At 40.2% G+C, this 23636-nt stretch overlaps 1 protein-coding gene across 1 annotated transcript in view; it reads left to right on the plus strand.

Annotated features, from left to right (window-relative positions):
* Window positions 1-3112: 3112 nt before the first annotated feature.
* cntfr (ciliary neurotrophic factor receptor) overlaps window positions 3113-23636 on the plus strand; it is a 200473-nt gene continuing 179949 nt past the window's right edge. Inside the window, exon 1 of the mRNA XM_046376133.1 lies at window positions 3113-3345. The gene's annotated coding sequence lies outside the window, so the exon portion shown is untranslated. The remainder of the gene's footprint in view (window positions 3346-23636) is intronic.

Raw genomic sequence — 23636 nt, forward strand, 5'->3', positions numbered from 1 at the left:
GTTAAGTTATTGTTATTAAGTTAATGATAATCTACAGTTGTATCATTTTTCTCTTTTTACAAGTGCTATGAATTGTTCATTTTTGCTGTGAAATGTTTTCATGTTAAAGTAGGTGTTTTAAAATAGTGATTGTTACATAATGAAATTAATCTTCTTCTTTAATGTCCTGTAATGACCTCACAAACCCACACAGGTATTCTGGCTGATTAGACCTTTACTCAGGTAGAGGCTGGGTAATGTGTGCTGGGAATCACATCAGGTCATCAAACTTCACGAAGCCATCAAAATGATAATGGTATAACTCTCCGACCAAGTGTTAAAAAACTTAACTGAGGGGATGTCAATCAAGCGCATTCTGTACAAAGCTAAACAGTCCCCACAAGAGACCTAATTAGGCGCAACAAGTGAAAACACTGGTGTAGGTGGTGGATAGCTGTGTGGGGCCTTTCAGACACCCACAAACACACTCACTCTGTTATGTTTATTAATCATATCATTAGGGAATCATGCTATGTTTATTGCCCTGAGGTGGGAATATTTGTAAATGTTTATCATATGCAATTTTTTAAATACAAGAAAACCACATAAAATGTGTTAAAATAATATTAAGAGAAAAGTAGAGAAAGTACTCTTCACTACTAACTAGGGAGAGCATCAGTTGGCAGAAGGCTTCTGACAAGGGTTCAAACAATACATGGCACACATTCAAGTACACTCTTGAGATAAAGAGTGATGCTATAGCTGTGCTGGGGAATATGGCAATGAAATGAAAGAGATTTGTAAACGGGTAAAGATTTTTATGTACTGTTTTCACTGTGGGTAAATATTTCAGTGTCTGCCAGGCTGTGTTAGTATTGTATTCATTTAAAGGTGACTATTTCATTCAATTTTGGTCGTAATTTCTATCACGATGATATCATTATACACTGAATCATGTGCTGAGATCTGGAAACATGGAGAGATTGCCAAAACCAAGTAGCACATGACATGAAACAAGAGTGATTAGATGAGTGGGCACACTGTAAACATGTCAACAGTTTAGTCAGATTATTTAAACCACTAAATGTGGATGTGAAACTGTTCACAACAGACAGCTTTGGTCACCTCCTGTTTGGAGGTGACCAAAAAGTTTGGCTAACGTTTGGTTTTGTCTAAAATCCGTACAGTCATCTGAAGTGCTTGTGGTTCTTGCCGAATCTGAGATATACACCAACATCACTGCAATTAACTTTGTAAGACACATCACTATTAACAATAGGAACAATGGCAACCTACATGCTGTGTCTAGACCTGGTAGTGGTTAAAAAGAGGCAACAGTGGGGATAAAAACGCAGTTAACCATGCAGCTCACATAGCCAGTTCAGGTTAAAACAGTGAGTCAAATAGCTTTATATGGGCTCTGGCACATGCATGCCTCAGGCCTGGATGTGTCGACATTAGAAAGTACTGTGTTAAACTGGTGTTGCGAATGGTGCTTGTAATCACAGAAAAGACTGCCCTCTTGGGTATTATTGTGATAATAAATGACTTTCAGTAGCCATTTATTTCAGTTCAAGGTTCTCAAGAGCAGCAATGTGGCACTGAATGTTCCTGAATGTGAAATGATAAATGTGTCAGAAGCTGATCAACAATCCATTGCACACGCAGTCTGAATGTTGCACTGGCTGCATTTGTAAGAAACAACAATGATGCATTGGTGGTGTTTTGTAGCCTTGGCAATCTATCAATGTATCTCTCCAAACTACTGTCTCAAGAGACAATGTATCATCTTCTCAAGGCGTGCCGTCATATTGTGCAGTTGTCCTAAATACTTGAGAAATTTTTGTCTTCCTATTCTTCATAACTACTGATATAAACTTCATTTGAAACGCTTCATCTGTGTTGTTTTTCATTGTTGTTCCTTGAGGTGTATTAGCTGTAATGCAACTGTATCAGCCTTGCAACAGAAGGTCAACTTTAAAAGGTTTCCATTACTGAAAAGGTCAGTGCTTCCAGGTGTGAAGCAATGCGCCAAAACAGAGATTTTTTAAAAAAAGTCCAAACATAAATAAATAAATAAATATTGAAGAAAAAAAATATATTATATTATTATAAAAATATTAAAAAGAAATTAAATTATATTAATTATCTCTTAAATGCATTAATTTATTTTTTGCTGTTCTTTTGACTTTGATGCTTTTTAAAGGAACAAGTCACCCAAAAATTAAATTTCAGTCCACAAAATGTTTTCTGGAGCTTCTCGGCAAAACTGCATTGCAACATTCTTTCAAATGACTTTTTTAAACAAACAAAACAAATTACAAATGGATTCGAAAAGACATTATTTACACCCTTTAATGCCAAAGTCTTCACTGCAGCTGCGAAGCTAAAAGCAGAAGTGGGTTAGCGTACGTGCACTGCTATACGAGATCGATGATAGCGACCTCTGCATACCACAGAGTTTACATGTTCACCTGAAGTTTGCATCTCACAAAAGAGAGAGTTCTGCTTAAGTTGATCTCAGTTTGCGGTGCAAGCTCCAGCTTGTGCACCCACTTCAGATGGGTGGCACACAAATGCTTTTGATTTGAAGGCTACACTGCAGGTCCAAATAATAATTCAAATCCAAATAATTTTGGATTTCTTGGCTTTTTTTAATATTTTGAAACAAATCCATGATTTCTTTAGTTCTTCATTTGTTTTGTAGAAAACCGCAAACCTGTTTTGCTGTGAAGAGCCAGAAACGTTTTGTGGTCTAAGAAACTTCACCTGACCTTCCACTGCCTTGGACGTGAAAAGATAATCAATGCATTTTCTTTATTGGTGGATGTCTTTGCCTAAACACATCAACACTATGTCCATAGAATGTATCACTGTTTGCATGTGCACACATGCATAGTGTGAACTGGAATGCCTGTCAAAGAGTGTGTGTATTATGTGTGTGGTTTGTTCCCTCCACTACCCTGAGTGGTGGCTAGGGGGTGCACTGTGGACACGGTGTGTGTATAGGCAGGAGAGAGAGAAGGGGTAGAGAGAGAGAGAGAGAGAGAGTGTGTGTGTGTCTCAGTAATGTATTCCTGCCTGTGGCTGGGCTGGTCACATGGGGAGAGAAGCCTGTTTAAAACAGCCCCGGCTCTCTCACTCAGAGCAGTGCGAGCCACAGAGTCAGACGCACACGTTCTCTCTCTCCCTCTCTCACGCACGCACACACACACGCTCATGCACGCAGACGGCAACTTTCCTCTATCGGACTGACACAACACACACGCCGGGATAGACACACTCCCCTCGCTACAGTGGAGAAGAGGATAAGGAGTGACAGATCAGAAAAAAAAAAGAAATACAGAAAAAAAGAGGAGGTTCCCAGTGAGTAGTCAATTGATTTTTATATTTTTTTTCTCATTTTGATTTTTGGGCTTTGCTCCTCTTCAGCGCCGTCTGACCGGGGGTACCTGACAGGGACTGAGGGAAAGAGTTGGATGGAAGGGACTGTGAGGGGGGAAAAAAGAAAGGTGACCAAGGGGATCAGAGATGTGATGCTAGTGCAACATCGGGATACCTCTCCATCAGTCTGTCCCTCTGTCTGTGGGATCTAATGCTGTTAATTAGCAGGGTGCGCTTGGAATGAGTGGAATGTCATTGCGCGGAGCAGGAGTGGGGTTTGCTTCGGACTCTTGTGCTTTCCTGTGTGTGCGTATGTCCCTTCTGTCTTTTGTGTTTTGTATTCCAACTGCATTGTGGTGGTCAGCCGTACTGATGTCGAGTAGATTCCCTTAGACACACGCTGCTCTGGCTGTGATTAACAGAAACCCATTGATATGCAGATGATAGGGGATAGAACGCTGCACTCTTTTCCAGTGATATTAGTAATGTGAGCGTGGAAAAGGGGCAATCGCTGCCTCTCCTCCTTACCTCATCTGTCCAACTGTCTCTGTCTCTCCCCCTCTGTCCCACTGACTTACTGTCCCCGACTCTTTCATCCCTTTTTCTCACTTCCCTCCCTGCTCTTTTTTGTTGCCGCCACTGATCTCCTTGTCTGACACGCTCTCCCACTTCTCACTGTCCTTTCTCCTTCTCACTCCTGTCTCTGTCTTTTCACTAACTTTTCACCCTGTCTGCAGCCTCTTCTATTCCTCTGTGTCTCCGAAGCTTTGCACTCTGTTATTTGTCATCCAACTCCTCGCTCTCTTTCTCATTTTCTCCTCACGCTGGTACATGCTGGTATATGTAGTAGATTCCACAGTTGCATAGAAAGAGAGAGGATCGCAGAGTTGTGAGGAGGGAGGGGAGGGAGGGAAAGGGAGAAGAAAGAGAAAGGAATGAAGGAGAAAGTGGAAGGAGGGGAGGGTTGTGGGGGGGCATTGAAAAGGCTGACACTGGCTTGGACAATTAGCCTGGGGAGTCCATCCTGGGGTGCTATTCTGAGAGGGGCTTTGGCCCCTGGGCCCTGGGCGCTGGGTCACGGGATGCCTTGACCCCTCCAGTCGACAGCTAGGCATGGGAGCCATTATCACGGCCTGATTGATTAGCACCGAGCGGAAATCTCTTTTCTCTTCTCTCCTCGGGAGAAAAAGACGGGAGCTTTTTGTCCTTTTGCTGCTGCTGGTTTAGTATCTGTTTGTCTGAATGTAGAAGGCTCTGACTCTTTCTTTCTGTTGTCAGTTATGGAGGTCTGGTCTCTATATGTCTTCTCTCTGGATGTGTCTCTTTCTCAACATGCGCGTGTGTGTAACAAGACAGTTGCCTTCTGAAAAAAGAAGTTGCAAAGATTTGTTGAGGGACTTTCTAATAATCAGATATCTGATCTGGTTGTGTTTCCACATTAGTTCTTTCGCTCATCTGAGCTGCTGTGTGTTGTGCACCTGCAGAGGTTGTAAGTTATGCATTTCACAGGCTATCTGGAGGTTGTGGAGAGAAAAAGAAGTGAAAGCACGCCAGAGAAAACTAGGTGATAATAAAGATATGTGAAGGAAAATGTGATAAAAGGCAAGAGTGGTGGGGGAACGTAGACTGTAGGACAGCTTGGGAAATTGAACTCCTTTCTTCAGTCTGTGTGTTTCCCTTTTATTGTGTTTCCATCTCCATCTTATTTCTCTGTTTTGATCTTCCAAGTCCCATTCCTCGCTAACACTCCCTACTTTTTGCTCTCCTTCAACACCCCCTCCTCAGACTGGGAGTTTAGCTGGGTGTTTAGCCCAGCTCACGGCTGATCAAAGCAGTGTGTGTCAGACTGGGCTTAGCCCAGGCACTCCTAATGGAGCACCGTTTTCATGCCTAGTTGGTGGTGGAGTGGGAGGGAGAGTTGGGAGGCTGGGGGGGGGTGGTAGGGATGGAGGGTGTGGGGCACAAATAGAAAAACTGACAGAAAGAGTTCATGGAAGGGAAAGACAGCTAGCAAGAGAGACAGACAGACAAGCAAAGGTAAATAAGAGTGACACAAAGGGATGAAGGTATAAAGACATGAGACAGTCATGACTGATTAACAAGCAAAACATGTAAGAAGATTAACAGTGAAAAATAAAAAGAGGGAAAAAAAAAATAAGGCAAGCAGGAGCAAAGACACTTGCAGTCAGTCTCACACAGAGAGGGACAACGCCTGAGACAGACAAATAGAAAGACAGAGAGATGGACAGTAAATGTCTTTCCAGCCCTTTTCCAGTGGAAGGACCCAGCACCAACAGGGCATACAGTTTGGGCCAGCACAGGATACCTCCCACACATGGTTTGGTTTTAGGTTGGAAGCAACACCAGACGGGAAGAGGCCTATGTGTGCATGAATGTGAGTGTATGTGCAAGTGTGTGCGCGTGTGTGTGAGAGAGAGAGAAAGAGAGAGAGAGAGAGATAGAGACAGAGAGATAACAAGGAAAAGACAGACTTGTGTTTGTGGGAGCATGTATGGTAAGAATCGGTGTACGTCTGTATGCCAAGCACCAGACAGACATGCATGTAAACCATATATTGATTTCCACAGGATTGTATAAAGCTGTCGAGACTGCTTGGCCAATGACCCTGAAACCTTAAAGTTTTATGTCTTCTCATTAAGACATTTTTTGGAAGAGAAAGGGAATTTAATTTCTCAGTAGAGGAAAGGAAAAGTTACCGTACTATTCTAACCCCGAGAAATATTAAGCCTTTAAATTGCAGAATGGTACTTTCATCTTGTGGAGAGGTCTGTGGTGAATGAGAGAAAAGACAGTGGTGACATTTTAAAGGGATTATCAAGGAACTGAGAGGTAGAAATTGATTGAGAAGTGATGTCAGGGTTGATTAACTGTCACTTAAAGACTGCTAGAAAAAGTATTTTGAGTATTTTAAAGTATTTCAAGTTGCTTCTCTTCTTCTCTCCTGTCATTCTTTTTCCACTCCTTTTTCCTGTACTTTCCCCTCACACACAATTCCTTTTCTGATTTTTTTTGTCTCTTCCACGTCTCCTGTCATCACCCTTCTAACTTGTTTTTTCTTTGGTTTCCCTCTTTATCTCATACATTTATGTTGCTGTACCCTCTTTATTCAACCTCCTTCTCAGTTGCTGACTCCTCACCCTCCTGTTTCACCTCATCCTTTTACTCTCTCAGGTCCCCTTACCACCATGCCACTCCTTTTTTTTCCCCCTCATCCTTGCCTCTCCTCTCCCATCCCCACCTCTCAATGCTGGTGTTTATGCTTCAGACAGAAGAAAGGTAAGGTAAAACTAGGATAATATTTCCCCTAACATACTTACTGCCTGGGTAAACATCCTCCGACAGATGTCCGAGCGTGGGCCTGATCAGAGGAGGGCAGGGAATCTCGCTGCTGTAACGTACACAAAGGCTACAAATTGGAAGCCGCTGTGGAGAGACGGGGAGGGAGAGAGGGGTCGGGAGCTACGGAGGTAAAGAGAGTCAGTGTCTTTTCTCTTCTTGATAAATAAACAGTTTCTGGATGGTTCGGAGTCTGTTTTGATTAACAATGTAGAAAACATTCAGGTGAAGTTAGCAAGCTGGTACTGACTTCACTGATATCACTTTCTGAAACTCAAACATTTCGATGCCTAATTTTCAAATTAATTTAGCAAAGCATATACTTTAAGCTGTTGTCTGCTGAATTTGCAACTGGACGGTGCGTTTTTCAGGTCAGCAGAGAAAAGCTATTCTTCTCTGGTGACCATGTCGTGTTGGTCTCACATTTAAACTTTAGTTCTGTGTGAACAGTTTATGCTTATTGGCTTTATTGCTCTGGATTCGGATCTCTGGAAAGTAGCTCCGAGGTGACTGGACCTGTGTTCAGTGTGACAGCCATATTTAAGCAGCATTATATATATTTTCTGCTGCTCATCAAGTTGTTTAGGTTGTAGCAACAGTTTGTAAAATTCAGCAAAGCTGCCAATAAAAATTGTTGTGTCTTAGCCTTCAGTGAAATCATAAAACTGAATGTTTGAGTTGTAGATAATTGTTACTTTTGTTATTTTTAAATGTTAAAAGCTGAACTTAATTTGACATAATAAGGGATTCAGAGGGATTTGGATTTGAAAAGATGATTCACTGGATTTGGATTTGACAAAATACTTTTGAATCCCAAATGGAGGAGAGGATGACAGGAAGAGAGGCTACAGAGTAACAAGGAGAGCAAGAAATGAAAAGCAGATTGTGTGTATTTCTGTGTACATGCACGCATCAGAGATGCATTACACGCCTCTATGAAACAAACGCAGGCGAGAGCTTTGTACGCAACAAGCCTCCAAACGGCAGCAAAGACATGAGAAAGCCAGTGCTCCTCTCCTCGCAATGCACAGTCAGCTCCCACGCTTTCTCCGTCTTCCCTCTCTCTCTCTCTCTCTCTTTAGTTAGATATGCCACTTGCTGTGTGCTTTTATCTAAATTCACCTAAGGGTGTGAAAACATGACAAGATTTTGTTAAGATTTGGCCCCAATTAAGCAGCCTCACATTCATTTCAGCGATCCGCATTTTACAACGGTTTCCTCTTTGCACCCTGAGCTGGAAGATCTGGCTTGGAGGGGGACTTGGCGTGTAATTATTTCAGTAATCCAAAGGAACTCTCGTACTTTCTTTGTACATTTTTAATATGGCATCGATGTGCAGATATTAAACTGTTCTCTCATGCCACAACTCACAAAACGCCCTCCAACTATGGCTCAGGGGTCAGGACAATAAATTGTAAAAAGTTGTAAAATGTTTACTAAAAAAACAAACAAACAAAAAAAAACAAAACAAAAGCTGCTGTCTGTCGTTGTGAGCGTTTCTTCTCGTATGTTAGTAAATATTTTTCTAAACGTATATTTATGCTCCCTTTGCTGTATTTTTGATCTACTTGTGTGTTTGCCTGATTCTCTAGCTTGTGTCAGTCAGTCAGTCTGCTTTTGTCTGTCAGCTTCTGTATGTGCTTGTGTGTCAGCATGAGAGTGTGTGTGTGTGTGCGTGTGCGCGCGCACATGTATATCTGCTTGCCTCGGCTGCATTTCCATCCTTAGAAAGCCCTCCATTCAGCCCCTGTAGCATTCTTGCAGCCCTGGCAATAGAAGAGTTTGACTCCTCGAACTTTCTGATCAAAGCAAATGAAGGATGAAAGCAGCGAAATGGATAAACCCATTTATTAATATTAATGCATCGCCCCCCACACACACACACACACACACACAAAACGGCTTCCTTGAGAGGGGGACCTATTGCATGTTTCCCCCACAACTAATGGACATCTGAGGGACCTTGTACACACTCATGGCACAAACATGCAACCTGACAGCAGCCACTTTAATCCACATATGCTGGAAACATGCACACACTTATCTGTGCACCCTGACACATAAAGTGCTTGGATTCATTATATAGAAATAATTTGCTTAGACATCTGTACAATATATATTTAGATGCATCTTGAGGATAAGCAGAGCAGGGTAAATGTGCCTCCAGGCTACAGCACAAAATAGTACAACATTAATGCAGTACAGTACATGAGGAATGCTAGCTTTTTCTTGGGGCAGTAGATGTGTGAGGCCCATCCATCAATCCATCCACTTATACTTCTCTGTCTATATTGTGATTTGGTATAGCCTTTAAATTTCATTAGACACATGCATTTCTTGCTCAGTAGCTCGGTATGTGTTGACAACAATGACAAAAGCAAATTAGCACCATGCCTCCTCGGGTTGCATCCGTGCCACATATGCAGGATGGAACAAGTGAGAAGACTTCCCACTATTTTCTATTCCAAGAAGACTGCCCCTAATACTAGCTTGTGGTCACACCAGAAAACCGAAATCAAGGAAAAACCTTACATTATTATTACAGTTTGTTGATAACTGATACAGTGTATAGCACCTTTTAAAGGGGGAAGGTCAAGAGAAACAGTGCTAATATTGGATTCTATACCTGTCTTTTATGGCTTTTGAAACTTATTTCCACAGGTTTGTTGGCATATACATAGTACTTTTTGACAGTAGTAGCAGTTATCATAACTGTCAGAAACAACCAATATCTCTTTGATTTTCCCACTATGTAGCTCATCTGTATGACAGGACATAAATGTGGCATTATGCTCCCATCTGTCTGTACGGAAATCAATTATTCTTGCAATCATGTCCAATTCCTTTGAAGAAATTCATGGCTGTATGACCACAAAAAGGAGACATTTATGGTTTGATGTGTCCATTAATCATTTAATGTCAGTGGCGTGATGTACTTTGATCCTCAATGTGCTTGTTTTTTTTTTTTTTTTTAAGTATGCACAGCTTGGCCGTTCAGAGTATGACATGCTGTGCTGTTTCCCATGAGCACCACAACGAGAAGGGAAATGGTATTCTGAAATGTGCTGCTCTTATTGTCAAACCACCTGTTTAAATTTACATGCTGTGAAGTGCTGCCTGTTTTCAGCATCTTAGGACGAGGTGGGGACAACTTGAGAGGAAAGCTGGCAACTGAGGAGGTCAGCTGTGGCTAACAGCAGACAAGACTGTGGTCACTTCTTGAGGGAGAGCAGAGACACAGAGGTCAGGAGGAATGCCAGGAAAAGTTGAGTCTAACAGGCAAGAACACTCTCACCTGAGGCAAAATAGCCAAATACATGAAACACTGAAGACCTGACAGGACGGAGGAGAGGCTAGGAATAGCTAACAACATATGTGATGCTTGAGTGAGGGATTAAAAGAGACAAGAGGACTGGGAAGACGACTTGAGAGGTTAGGAGGAGGCTAACAACGAAAGTGATTGTGGTCAGACTAGAGGAGCAAGAAAGGCAGAAGAACGCAGGAGATTCAATTATGGTGCAGAAGATAGTTTTACTGAAGGAGACCAGGCATGATTGGGACTAAATGGAGGGTGGCAGAAGAGAGGAGTCTGTGAGAGTTGTGGAGAGACCTGGCAGAGTCTAACAGCAAACAGGAATGTGGTCATATATGGAAGAGGAGGATGAAAAACAATGGAATGGGGTGCGGAGGTGACTGGAGGAAATTAGAGGTTAGGAGAGACCATCAACAGACACAACTGTGATCAGTGTGTAGTAAGAGAAGACCAGAGCAAAGGACATACGCAAGACAAAAGAGGACAGCGAGCACACAGGAGTTCAACACAATTACGGCCACTTGTGTGATTGAGGTCAGAGTGAAGGAAGAGGTGCAAAGATTAGAGTAAATGGAAGGAGACGCTGGACAGAGTCATTGGGAAGCTTGGAGTCGTGACGTGACAATGGTCATTGCACAGACGGCAAGTGGAAGGAGGAGAAGTGAAATGTGTTGAGGTGCCAAGGAGAGACAAGAATACAAGAGGAGCTTATCAGTCTTTTTCACTGCAGTAATACTTAAATGGAATTTGGTGTTTACAAACTAGTGAAATTGCAGGTTTGTGGCCAAAAACAATGTCACAACAGATTTGCAAATGACACACCATCCTCTCAGGACCTAAATGTGCAAAAGACAATCGTTTGTACAATTCAGACCCCATTTTTATCAAAATATCCTGAAAACATTAACAAATTGGACTTTTGCCTCTGTCCTCGCAGCTGCCGTTTCCAGCTGCTGCATATCATATTCAGGTCTGCGACTACATAAGCAGTGGGACGCTGAAACACGTATGTCCTCGTTTATTTTCACGTTTTCTTTTTTTTTAAACTCAAACTGAGACCTGACATCACCACTCTTGTGTGCAAAAAAAATGAAAAAAGAAAAAAAAAACATAAAAAAAAAAAATTGGGATTGTGGAACATTATTAATAATGCACTACGTTAAAAATGAATGAGTTTTCCATCAATTGCAAAATCAACATTAGGTCACCCATTTTATGACAATGACATGCAGGTAGCTTCATCCTTTCTTGGGGATATTTCAGAATGAGTTATCCCAGTTATTAAATACATACCTACACATATATGCTGTTGATAAGCTTTGCTGTAGGTGTGTGTGTGTTTGCTGAGCTGGTGTCCATTCAATGTCTTTGTTCACTCAAGTGCACAAAGCTGCTGTCTGTACATGTACGTTCCTGCTTATGTCAATCTCTTCCCATATACATCCATATATTTTCTTGTTGGTGTGTGTATATGAACTTGTCTTTATGAACAAGTGTGTGTGTGTGTGTGTTATTGTGTGAGAGTGAGTGCCTCTCTCGGAGCCGGGGGCTTTTAATCTATTAAAGCCTGATCCTTAAACACTAATCAATGCACCCTTTTATATTTCCATTACAGTGCAGAGGGAAAGGGATAAATAAAGCATGACAGTGGAGCTCAGTAGTGGCCACATAACACTGAAAAATCCCAACGGTTGTTCAAATGCACAAGAAGGGGCTTGACTTATTTGTATCAACAAACAGGTTGCAGTGCTCATGTGGTAAAATTTCATTCATTTTCATCATTATCATTATTTTGATACAAAGTTTTCTGCAGTTCTACAAATTTGAGTTCCGTTCTACTCTGATGTTGGGAACTATTTTCTTCATTAGTAGTAGACACTTGACTAAAAGTATTTTTGTTATTATGAATGATATGGTTGTTCTGACTCCCCATTCTATCATAATGTGTGTTTCCATAAATTCATTTGCCTTTCTTATTCATACTGCAAGTAGTCACTTTAGGTCAGCTGACTTTTTGATCCTCAAAATTGCAGCGTATTTCTGGTTTATTACAGCTTCTTATTTTAATTGTTTTGGGCATCATTTGCTGGCTGCAATAACTCACCAAAGTGATCAAGAAAAATCCCTCACTGCACAAGAAAAAGAAATATACCGTTTACAACCATACTTATCATGAAACGTTTACTATTGTTGTGCATAAAGTGTGATCAGTATTACCACAGCCAACATAAACAATGGTCATTTCTAATGAAATAAGAACCACACTTCAGATTTAGACCAGAGTTACATTTTAGCACTCAGAAACACAGTGGTGATGATGAATTTGCTTGATTAGACATAAAGGTTGGAGCCTCCATTTTTATTTTTGTTTTGCCTTTTTTTTCAGCCCTAAAGCTCAAAGACTACTGCCAAGTATCAAATGTGACTTTTACAACTGGAACCATCTCATCTCTGTGTCTGCAATTAAAAAAAGATAATGAATGTGTACACTTGACACCTCCTCCTTTCATTCACTCAAACAATTGCCCCTGCTTGCATGAGAACTGGTGCTTTCTATGTGGCACTACCCTTCTTTTAAATGTAGTGCTCCTTGCTCACGGTATTGCATCATGTATTCCCTGTAGAGCATGTTTAACTGGTGATGTATGCACTGTAACATTCAGCTGTCAGGAGAAAACACTTTCAAGCTATGCGACCGACAATATGCGCTCTTGTTTGCAGGATGATTTACAGCAAATGACTCTACTTCAGCTGGAAGCTACAGTTGCCCCCCACCCACACCTCTTTCCCATTTAAACCCACTAAACTGACAGTATTTGCCTCTTCTCAGAGCACACTTTATTAGCAATGTCTGCTTGTGTACATGTCCCTCAACCCCAATTAATTTAGTGTACTTAAGTGGCAGATTTGCATTAGACTGTGCTAGCCTTGGAGTATACTTTATTAGGGCTGTCTGGGTAACACACACCAAACCCCCACCCCCATCCCTTGCCACCCCCACCCATTCCCTCAGTTCCAACATGCACACGCACACATTTATTTCACTGCACTTAGCCAACAGTACTTTCTTTGCAGGAGCGGAGTGTATGTGTGCGTGTGTGTGTTTTTTCTGCTCCACTGTGGTAGTTTATTAGCGATGTCTCCTTTGATAGTTAGTGTGCACGCTTGATTATGGCTGAAAGGGAGTGGGCTGGGCGCTGGGCCGCAGGAAGTCTGCCTAATGATATTAACAACATCCTTTATTGGGTAGCTACTGCAGAGAGAGGGAGTGAGAGGAGAGAAGTGAAAGGAGGGAGGGGGAAAAGAGCAAAAAGGCTGAAGAGTTACAGAGAAGTGGGAGAATGGGGGAGAGAAAATTCAGGGTGAATCAGAGAGAAAGTGTATGGCGGGGGAGGCAGGGGTTCCTGTGTCAGAGGATTTAAGCAGAATGAAAATAAGAAAGAGTGTGATAGACAAATGTTAAAGAGCAAATAAAGTGATTAAAACTATAAGAAAGACATAATCTATACACACATAAGCCTGACACAATGCTTTGAGGGTGTATCCTCAGTCCGTCTTAATATATTTTATAGAACTGTTCATCCCCTTGTGACCCCAATAATAGAAACTTTGCAGTCGTATCACATATTGCCTAGCAACCCCTGCCTGGCTCCATCATGGAGGTCCACTGGGGGATTAGTTGTGTGTAAATAATGTTTAACAGCTGGGCAAGAAAAACAGATACCTGGGGAAATACCTTTGATGGCACTGATGTAAGCTGATATTATTTATTTTAAAGTGATTGGTCTGTAAAGGTAGAAATCACACTCACAATAATTAATTTTTCTTTTTTTTTCTTTCTTTTTTTTAAAAACTATATTCATGATTTCAAAATTCCAGTCATTAGGTGGAAATGTCATTTGTTTTTAAAATCAAGGTCTGCAACAAGTCAACTGAAGTAAATAACAGACTGTTGAGCTATGAGGGGGCATATATCAGGATGCTGATACAATATTGGTTAAATATTCTATAGGAGGGCCTGTTTTGTTAATTATTGTTAAAATATCTTTGTTTTTTGTTTCATAAAACACGCTGAAAAATTCTTCTATTCACTTTTAACATATTCAACTTCACACAAAAGGGATTCAAGATGAAAGGAGAGGCATCATCTACACTGGATCTGTGGCTTTACTTTAACACAAACACACAATGTACACGCTGAATCAATTGTGGTGCACAAAAGGCAGTGAGTGAATGGAGGAGGATTATTTACATAACCGGTTTATGTTCCTTTGTGTTGTTGAAAGACAGCAAGAGAAACAAAACGAGATGGAGGTATATTCTATAAATTGGTCCTGTATGGTAGAAAGGGAGGAAATCATACACACCCACATGCACTTACAAAAAAAAAATTTCACATTATCACTGTATGGATGCTTATTAAAAACTGAGTGCAAAGAAGAACTGAGTAATAATTAGTCTGTAAAACAAGATGCCGGGACAAGCAGGAACAAATTAATAAAACTAGTTTGTAATGAAGACATACTGAAAACACACGTGAGGAATGTGTCCGTATCTGGTCGACCAACTAACTCATCTGGATTTGCATCTGTGCTCTGAGTCAGCAGGGCTGAAACTGCAATGGGTGTTGCTTAAAATGAAGTGGACAGGACTAGTGCATTTAAAATTGATATGGGTTGTAATGTGGGTTTTATTTATTATTTATTAGGAAACTCAGAATTGAGTTTCAGTTTCAGTTATCCATAAACCTGAATGAATGAACCTCAGTCAGCTGCCCAGCGAGGATTTTCCTTCATCATGAGTATGGATAATGACAAATTTTGCTTGCACTCATAAAAAGTAAATTACATGTACCAGATACTTCTTTCAGCAATGATTACTATTTAAACAAACAAACATTTGGGTCTTTGTCTTTACCCAACTTGTGTGCTTCACTGTAGTCACTTCAATGAAAAACTAACAACCAAAGCTCAGTTTTAGTCCGTTTTGGAGAAAACATGGATGAAACAGCATATGTCCTACTCTGTCTAGCACAACCACCAACACACATATAAACACATACAGAACTGTCACACATGACGTTTCCACTCACGCTCACACAGAGACAGTAAATGACAGCGTGTTGATTGTTAAGCAGCACTGATCCTCGTCTCCCACTAACACCTAGTGAAAGCTGTCACAGTGAGCAGCCTCGCTCTACACTAAAAAATGTCAAGGTTGGCAATTTCCTCTATTTACCTTGGCATGGTGCTTGAGATCGCAAACTCCTCCCAGATGTGTGTGTGTGTGTGTGTGTCTGTGCAGTCGTGTTTATTTGTCTGTTTGCAGCCTCCATACGACTGTGCATCTGAGTGTTTATGTGTCTGCGCAGCTCTGTGGCATTTTTGTTTGCCTGAGTTTCTCTGTTTGTGTGTGTGCGTGTGTGTGTGTGTGTGCGTGTGAGAGAGAGAGTGAGAGAGAGATCTAGACAGCGATAGATAAATAAACTCATTCCCTTGTACTGTGTCTCTCTCTCTCAGCAGTGTCAGCATCTCTCTGCACCTGTGGTTAAAGAGACATATCAAACACACACACAGTAAACAGTCATGCTGTCACACACACACACCGTCACACACACACAAGCAAACACACACACACTCGCACAAACGAAATGCAGCGTCTTCATTTTAAAAATCCACACACACCCTCATTTTGCAAAAATCAGGGTAAACACACATTTTGTGACACATGGTGCATGTAGACATGTGCAGACAGGGTGGTGTCACATGCAATCACAAATACAAACAGAGTGACACATATATACACTTTGTGTCATGTACACACAGACATTCACTAGTCTGTCAGAGTTAAGATGTCATTTGTCTTTTCTCACAATCTTCCCCCAGGTAGAACGTGACTGCACACCATATTTATGTGCAAATATATGTATGTGTGTGTGTGTGTGTGTGTGTGTGTGTGTGTGTGTGTCAGGGAGAGTGAGAGAGAGAGGAAGAGAAAGATACCACCCACATATCTTGAACTCGAAGGCAGAGTTCTAAATAGTCCCTTATCAGGAAGGTATAAAAAGTAAAATAGCCTCACACAGCTTCCCTCAGAGTGTGTGTATGTGTGTGTGCATGTCTCTATCTTTAATTGCATGCATATGTTTGGTTATACTGTGTATTTGCCGTGTATTTGTGTTGCTAATGTCTGTTCACAGTGAAAGTCTGTATTTAGTGTATCCGATGTCTTTTTAAACTGATTTTTACATGTGTGATAGGACACTTTTACATACTAAAATCAAATCCTTTTTTGTCAGAACACTGGATTGCTTTTACATTCATAGCATCCAATGAAAACACCTTAAAGGTCACCTCGCTGACAGAGCAGCAACATTGATGTCCTCCAGAAAACTGACATCATATGGACAACAACCCTGGCAAAGACCAAACCGGACAGAGCATGTAAACGGGCTGCCTGAAGCACCACAGTTCTACCGCCAACAAATTGATGCCTGGTGGATAAAAACCCTGGTCCAAACAACAGCTGAACACACCATCTGTTTCTCTGCAGTCCCACTCATTAGGGATACGTATTTTAATTTATTTTTATTTCCCTTGTCGTTTCATGGGCAACGCTATCATCATACTATTTCCTGCCATCTTGTTACAATTGTCATTTCATTTCCGTTATTGAGTTCAGATTGGCCATCTCATTGTTGTTACTAAATTTTGAGGGTAGACTTTTCATAAAACTTTTTGTCCTTATTTTTTCCATGGCTCCTTTCCAGAGCAATGATTGCTTCTCCTCAGCTTGTTTCAACTTAGCATTTCTGCCCCCTCAACCCTTTTGAACAATCAAGCATGTTTTTGGCAAATTTGCGACACAAAGTGAAACACTTCAACTTCAATCTTTAACCATCTCTTCATAAACTTCACCACACAAAAAAAAAAAAAAAATGCTAAATTATCTCCAACAACTTTCAGGTAATTTCTGCCACTGCTGTGTTCACTGTGATCGTTTTTTTCCAGGAGAAGCCACATTTGAAAACCAATGGACCCGTCAGTAGAGAGCCCAGAGGCGTCAGTCATGCTAGCCTTCTGCCATCTCTCCCTCCAGATGCAACCTGTACATGCTCCATCTGTAGCTCTATGATCACTCGCAACAGCCACCTGCAGTGGTGCCATCGCTGACAGGCACGACCAGAGTGGGCTCGTCTGCCCTCATTTTAGTAACATTACCTTTGTTTTTTGATGAGACGCCTCTGTGTATGCATGCGTGAGAAATCAGCATGTATCTGTCTGTATGTAAAAGGAAGAATTTTCGCTTCCTGGTTGCCAGACAGTCATTTGAACTACAGCTGCACAAGATAATTTAAAATTCATATGAAATCCATCATTAGGAGGGCAAATGTTGTGTTAAAAAAACATATGGCATCGAGACGCTGTATATGTGTGACAGCAGTTGCACATTTTGTATATACACATGTACTTGCGTAAAAGCGAGGACGAGTGTGTGTATGTGTGTGCCTGTGAGCGGATTAGATTTCACTGTGATGGCATGTTGAACAGTCGGTCAATTTCCTGCCACACATTCAGTTTTCCCTCCCCATGACAAATTCCTCGATTTCCTCACAACACATTCCTGATGCATTATTGGTCATGGACATTATATGGTCCCACATCTTCTGTCTCTCTGAGACTCTAGGCAGTATCGAATTGCATGTGTGTTTATGTGAGAAAATAATAAAAGGAAGAACAACTGATTAAAAGAGCAGGATGTAAGCCAACAATGTTTCATCCTTTAGTTTGGGAAGATACAGTGTCTTGTTAATGGAGTTTTCAAAGAAGCAAGAAATTCTGGCTTGCTTTGTTTGAATTCCATGGCTCTTTCACTCTGTATTTAAAGCTGGAAACGGTTTGTGATGGGAACTCATGCCACAACATCTCAATTTAGATTCTTTTTATTGCTTAACTACAGTTTTTGATGTTCCTATTACTGATGTTAACACAAGAAAAAGTGCTTAAATGATGTTTTAAACCAGAGGGAGAATGTTGTCTATGAAGAATAAGTGAATGTTTGTCGTGGCAGTGGAGGGAAGTGACATGGCTTGAGGCGTCCAAATTGTTGAAAAAAAAAGTTAAGGAGGTTTAGCTGAAGTGTGAAATCCATACTGAAGCCCTTCGGTTATGCTCCACTTGAAGAGTTGTGTGAGTCTGTGTGTGAAAATGTGTGTTTTCACATCTGTGTGTGTGTGTTCAAGCTCCCTGTATGTGCGTGTTATACTATGGAACATATATATTCCATTTGAATGAATGTGTGTGTGTGTGTGTTTTCAGACCCTCCACTATTGTATAAATTCATTGAGTGGTAGCTCAAAAAGACAGAAATATAGCCAAAAAAAGAAAAAAAAGTCCATATGGAACTTATCATAAGCAGCCATACTTCTCCATTACTAGAAGCAATTTGTTTTAATTGCCTACTTAGAAGTAATGTGGCCTCAAACTATCTTTGTTTTTTTTTTTCATAAAAACCTAAATGAAATATGAGAATGCCTATTAACTTCCACAATTATATTATAATAATCAGAAAATAGAGTTGTTAAGACTGAGAGCCTCTGTAAGATGGCAGTTACACAGCATATGCTGTGTGTTTCTGTGTGTATATGTGTGTGCTTGAGTGACTTTTGCATCAAATCAAATAATCCAACTTAAATTTCATATATGAAAATCTCACTACCACAGTGAAGAATATCCTCTCAGGGATGATTTCCAAATAGCATCGTGGCCTCTGCGTGCACCTCATTTTGACTGGCTGGAGGGGTAGTAATTAGTTTAAAATAATCCCAGATCTTCAGTGGAGTATTCTGAATACCAAAATGAAAGAACACATTGCTGAGATGTAAGACCTCTGCTGAGTCAGAGTTCATGAATGGCTTTTGCTGTGACTTCATTTCACTGACAAATGGCTACAAGTGAAGCTTAAGGGGGAGAATTTAATTGACTAAGCATGGATCCCAAATCTCAAATGATCATCTTCCCTCCTCCTCTCATGTCCATCTATTCTGGCTGGAATGTGTTATGAGCTGACCAATATCAGCTGACTCAACATTGTTGGTCACATCAGGTCGCGATTAGCTTAGCTTTGTATGAGACAAGCCACTATTGGATCACGCTACTATTTTAAGATAAACTGTGCAATGAGCAATGCCAACAAGAATAGGAAAGAAAAAGAAGTTACCCCAGGAGAAATGGGTGAAAATTGCACTAGGAAAGACCTTTAAAATCAACAGTTAAACAAAAACAAAAAGCTAAGCACACTTTACTTTCATTTAGTTGACATTGTTCATATTAGACTGCTAATGCACTCCAGCAATTTTCTTTTGAAGTACAGTACAAAATAATGTTGTTTCAATATAATGTACACACACATACAGTTAACCTCATTCGGGGAGGATTATGAATATTATTGGAATAAAAACACACATTTTTATCTGACAATGATTCCCACTTAGTGCTCGGGGCTGTGCTTGTCTTAGCTCTACCAATCATATTTTTCATGTGCAAGAGGCTTTTAAAAAGGCTTTATGTTCAAAAGACAGGCATAAGGGATTCTCACGGGGCTGTGACACTGCCCATTAGGAATATGATTCCCACAATACAGCAAACGCATTAAATTAGAAACACACACTCTTAGCTGTGTCGTCCTCGCCTGCAGCAGCATAGGCAAATTGTGCTTAAATTGAAGCTCTGACTCAAAATCCTTCTTGTAGTATGAACTTCTAAACTGGATTTAGTGTCACGGCTTCTCAAGGTAGAAAACCTGACTTGGAGTAATTGAGTGGTCGAGGAAACAGCTAGGAGTGTTTCATTTTAAATGCAAATTCCAGTACTTTAAGCTTGCTTCCTGCTTGCCTAAATTAATGTGGATTGGGACTGTACTGTTTGGGAAATTCCAGTAACATGCTGCAATATGTAAAGATGTTTTCTTAATGGGTTTTCAAGGACATAACAGACTGCACTCTGACATATTTTCATGTTCCTTGACTTCTCCTAATCTCATTAGGAAAAAAAAAACAAAACAAAAAAAAAAACAACCGGGATATGTGGTCACATGCTCTCCATATTTAAGGAAGAGAACACACCTTTGGCACATCTGGAAACAGAGTGTGTTTAGGAGGAATACAATACCAGTGAGTGTGTGAGGGGTTGGCATCAATCATGGCCAATCAAATCAGCTCCTCTAATTCGCTTTAAAAGCACTGCACTCCCTGCCATGAGGCACTGACAGCTTTATTACGAAGAGTCCAGGCCGCCTTCTTCTAAGATGAATAGAGGGCAGCCTGGACTAGATAGTTCCGTACTGGTGCAAAGTTGCAAGGTACACATGTGTAATACCTAAATATGACTATATGGCACCGTAAATGTGCTGTCAAGGGTGGATGTCAATTTAGGTTGAAATGACTCAGTTCGGTAACCAAGCTAGTAGCATTCAACTCAAGTCATTTCAAACAACAACATTTTATTATGTATTATTCATAAATCCATAAGAAGCGAACAATTACACAACATCCCCTGTTGAGTAAAAGCTCATCATTATATGACGTGCAGTTACAACACACAGTGTAACATAAAATACGTTTAAAATCTAAAAAGAAAAAAACATAGGCTGTTTTCATTAGCTAACAAAAAGGTAACATTTTGGTTGTGATACTGATTTGAAACCTCCCTTCCATTTCCACAGGAATCACACAGGAAATACATATTTGCAAGACAGATTAACTGATTTTGGATAAAGGTAGAACATTTCTTTTCCCTTGTGTCAATGCTTTTAAACCCATGAACATGTAAAATGCCACTAAATGCTGCTAAAAAGTAACATTTGTACTCAGTAGTTGTAGACGTCGGATTAAATAAAGATACTGACTTACTCACTAATGAAGACTATTGAGCAGAAAGAGCCTTCATACACAGAGAATCTACCTAGTAGTTGTACTAGGATGTAACTAGCATTTTATAGTTGCTTGATTCTTGACTAAAATTGCCCATCAGTGAGAAAAAAACCCCCAAATGTGAGCTTTAAAATAAATAATCAATTTAAATAATTTCTTTAGAATATGGCCTAATTTTCAAGGATTTTGATAAATATAACAGCTCATTGTCTTTTAACAAATATCCATCCTTTCCATTAGACTAGAAGACTGCCTAATCCTTTACCCTCCTTCTGAAAAGTCTAGGCATTCTGTTGTATTTGGACCTGACTGAGGCAGACAGACATGATTCTTATTGCTGTCTCAGTAACAATGGACTGTGGATGGAGATTACACCCACTTTTGTCTGCTATAGATTTTACCGATAAAAGCAAAAGGGAAGAACAATTTTCCTGGCCACAGTCTGAACAAATTGTCCTCACTGTTGATGCTAGTGTTGCAGCCTTAAACATCTGGGGTTTCTCTGTGGTAATGGTGCAATGTTTTTTCTTTTTGTTTTTTTTTTTAAATCAACATCACTATATTTGAGAACCTGCCATCTCCTTGGAATGAAACTGTTTCATTACAGCTATCTTTGTTTCTTTTGACTTAGATCATTGTATTCGCAAATGTCAGTAGTTGTCACAAGGGCTCTTGGGATTGAGTAAGTTGGTTCAAGAGAAGACAGACAATATAGGAAGTCAATATGTATGAATTCGAACTTGCAGGCAATGTCAGGAGTCTTGCTATTAAAGTGACAACACTGAAAGTAACATACTGTTAAAAAATGTGACAAAGAATATCAACTTCAAAGTTTTGTCCCTTCTAAAAATGTAATTCTTTAAGTAGAAACAAGTTTGAAACATTTCCTATCTGGTTTGCAAACTTTGTTATGCAAACGTTTTTTGCCTTATGTCCACTTTCAAGAGTGAAGAAGGCGAGCAGCCATCAGTAACATGAAACTGAGGCGGTCAGGTTTTAGCCTCACATGTGGTGGGTCACAGGTAGACAGGCAAATGGAATCTAGAGGAAAATCCTGTGAAATAAATCAATAAATAGGCCTATATATACATACATATATATTCAGCCTGGCAGTGTTTGTTATATTGTACTGTATTGATTTACAGATTTTTCTCCCTGCATTTAGCAAAATTTCGGTACAAAAATGACATTGACTATGAAAGCTGTTTTATGTCCGTATTGCTGCTTGTACAAATGGTGTTTGGCAAATTGGGCTTTTAAACTGCATGCCCAGTCCGTTACTGGATGAGAGTGAAATACATAGAGAGGTTATTGATCAACAAAAGCATAACAAGCATAGAGAGAGATTCAGAGATTGAGGTAGAGCATGTGTTTACCTGCTAAAGCCATTTCTGCTAGATTGCGCATGTTTTTATTTGTAAGTGGTTTTGCATTGTGCAGGCACACAGATCCAAGTTGCCAAGACATATCTGACCAGTTGTGTCTTTAAATAAGTGTACATTAAAAAGGACTGCTCCTAATACAACATCTAATGGGGATAATTAATCTGGTGGCATTATTACATGCACTGTTATCGTGATGGCTTGCCTTAGTTCTAACAATTTTAAGGAATACGCAATTGATTTACCTTTGCAAATGCATCAGAAGTCCCTTTATCTAGCTCATATATCTGTGCTATCGCTACTTGTCAGTAGAGATGTATAGGGAATACTAATTTTGCACTATTATTCTTCTGTTCTTACAATATTAATATCTACTCTATGTGCTTACCACATACTTTATATTAAATAATAGGAATAACAGTAATGGCTTTTGTGATTGCATTGGCCATATTAATTTACAAGACAGATTGATTAGATTTATGCTCCATCATTTCAAAATCCTAATACCGAATATTTAGAAGAAGCCCCATAGTGCTCTGTTAAAGTCGCCAATAACACTGTAATTCCAGTAAGGATGAAGATTTAATTTAAATGGATGTTGACCCATTCATAAATGAGGCTCCAGATATCTCCAATTAAAATATTGGAGCACCACAATCGCTGCATACATCAATGGGCTTCCATTACAGAGAGATGGAGGGCCAGGGGAAACAGGCTGTGAGGGACTGCATGGAAGTGAGTTAAAAAAAAACACACATAAACTGTGTGGGACTCAGAGAGAGAGAAACTAAGACTAAAAAAGATATAAGATAAAGATGGAAAAACAGACAAATCTGTAGCAAGAGAGAGAGAGAGAGAGAGATAGAATGATATCTAGATAGATGGAGAGAAAGAGAGAGAAGGTTGAGCAGCACAAAAAGGCAGACAGACAGAGATCGACGAGAGAGACAGATATGAGAGGAGTCAGGCCACCAGATGGTCTAATGACCACAGGAAATATTACATCTGGCAACCGCACACCAACATTAATGACACCAGTCATTTAAGAGGCCTGAGAAAAGCCACTGTGTGTATGTGTGCACTTCTTCCAGGGGATGTACGTGTGTGGCACATTTAACTGTACTTGCAAGGTCAAGAAGTCTTCGTAATTATTGTATGAATACCAAAAGGCAAAGTCTGCAGACACTTTAACCTTACACAGTGTGATGAAAAAGCTCTGGTTTGGGCACGCAGTTTTGGAAAGAGAATAAAGTCTGGATTTGTCCATACTGTTTTGATGAGAGTCAGTTAC

Source organism: Scatophagus argus, chromosome 20 (assembly GCF_020382885.2).
Source record: "Scatophagus argus isolate fScaArg1 chromosome 20, fScaArg1.pri, whole genome shotgun sequence".
Taxonomy (NCBI): Eukaryota; Metazoa; Chordata; class Actinopteri; family Scatophagidae; genus Scatophagus; species Scatophagus argus.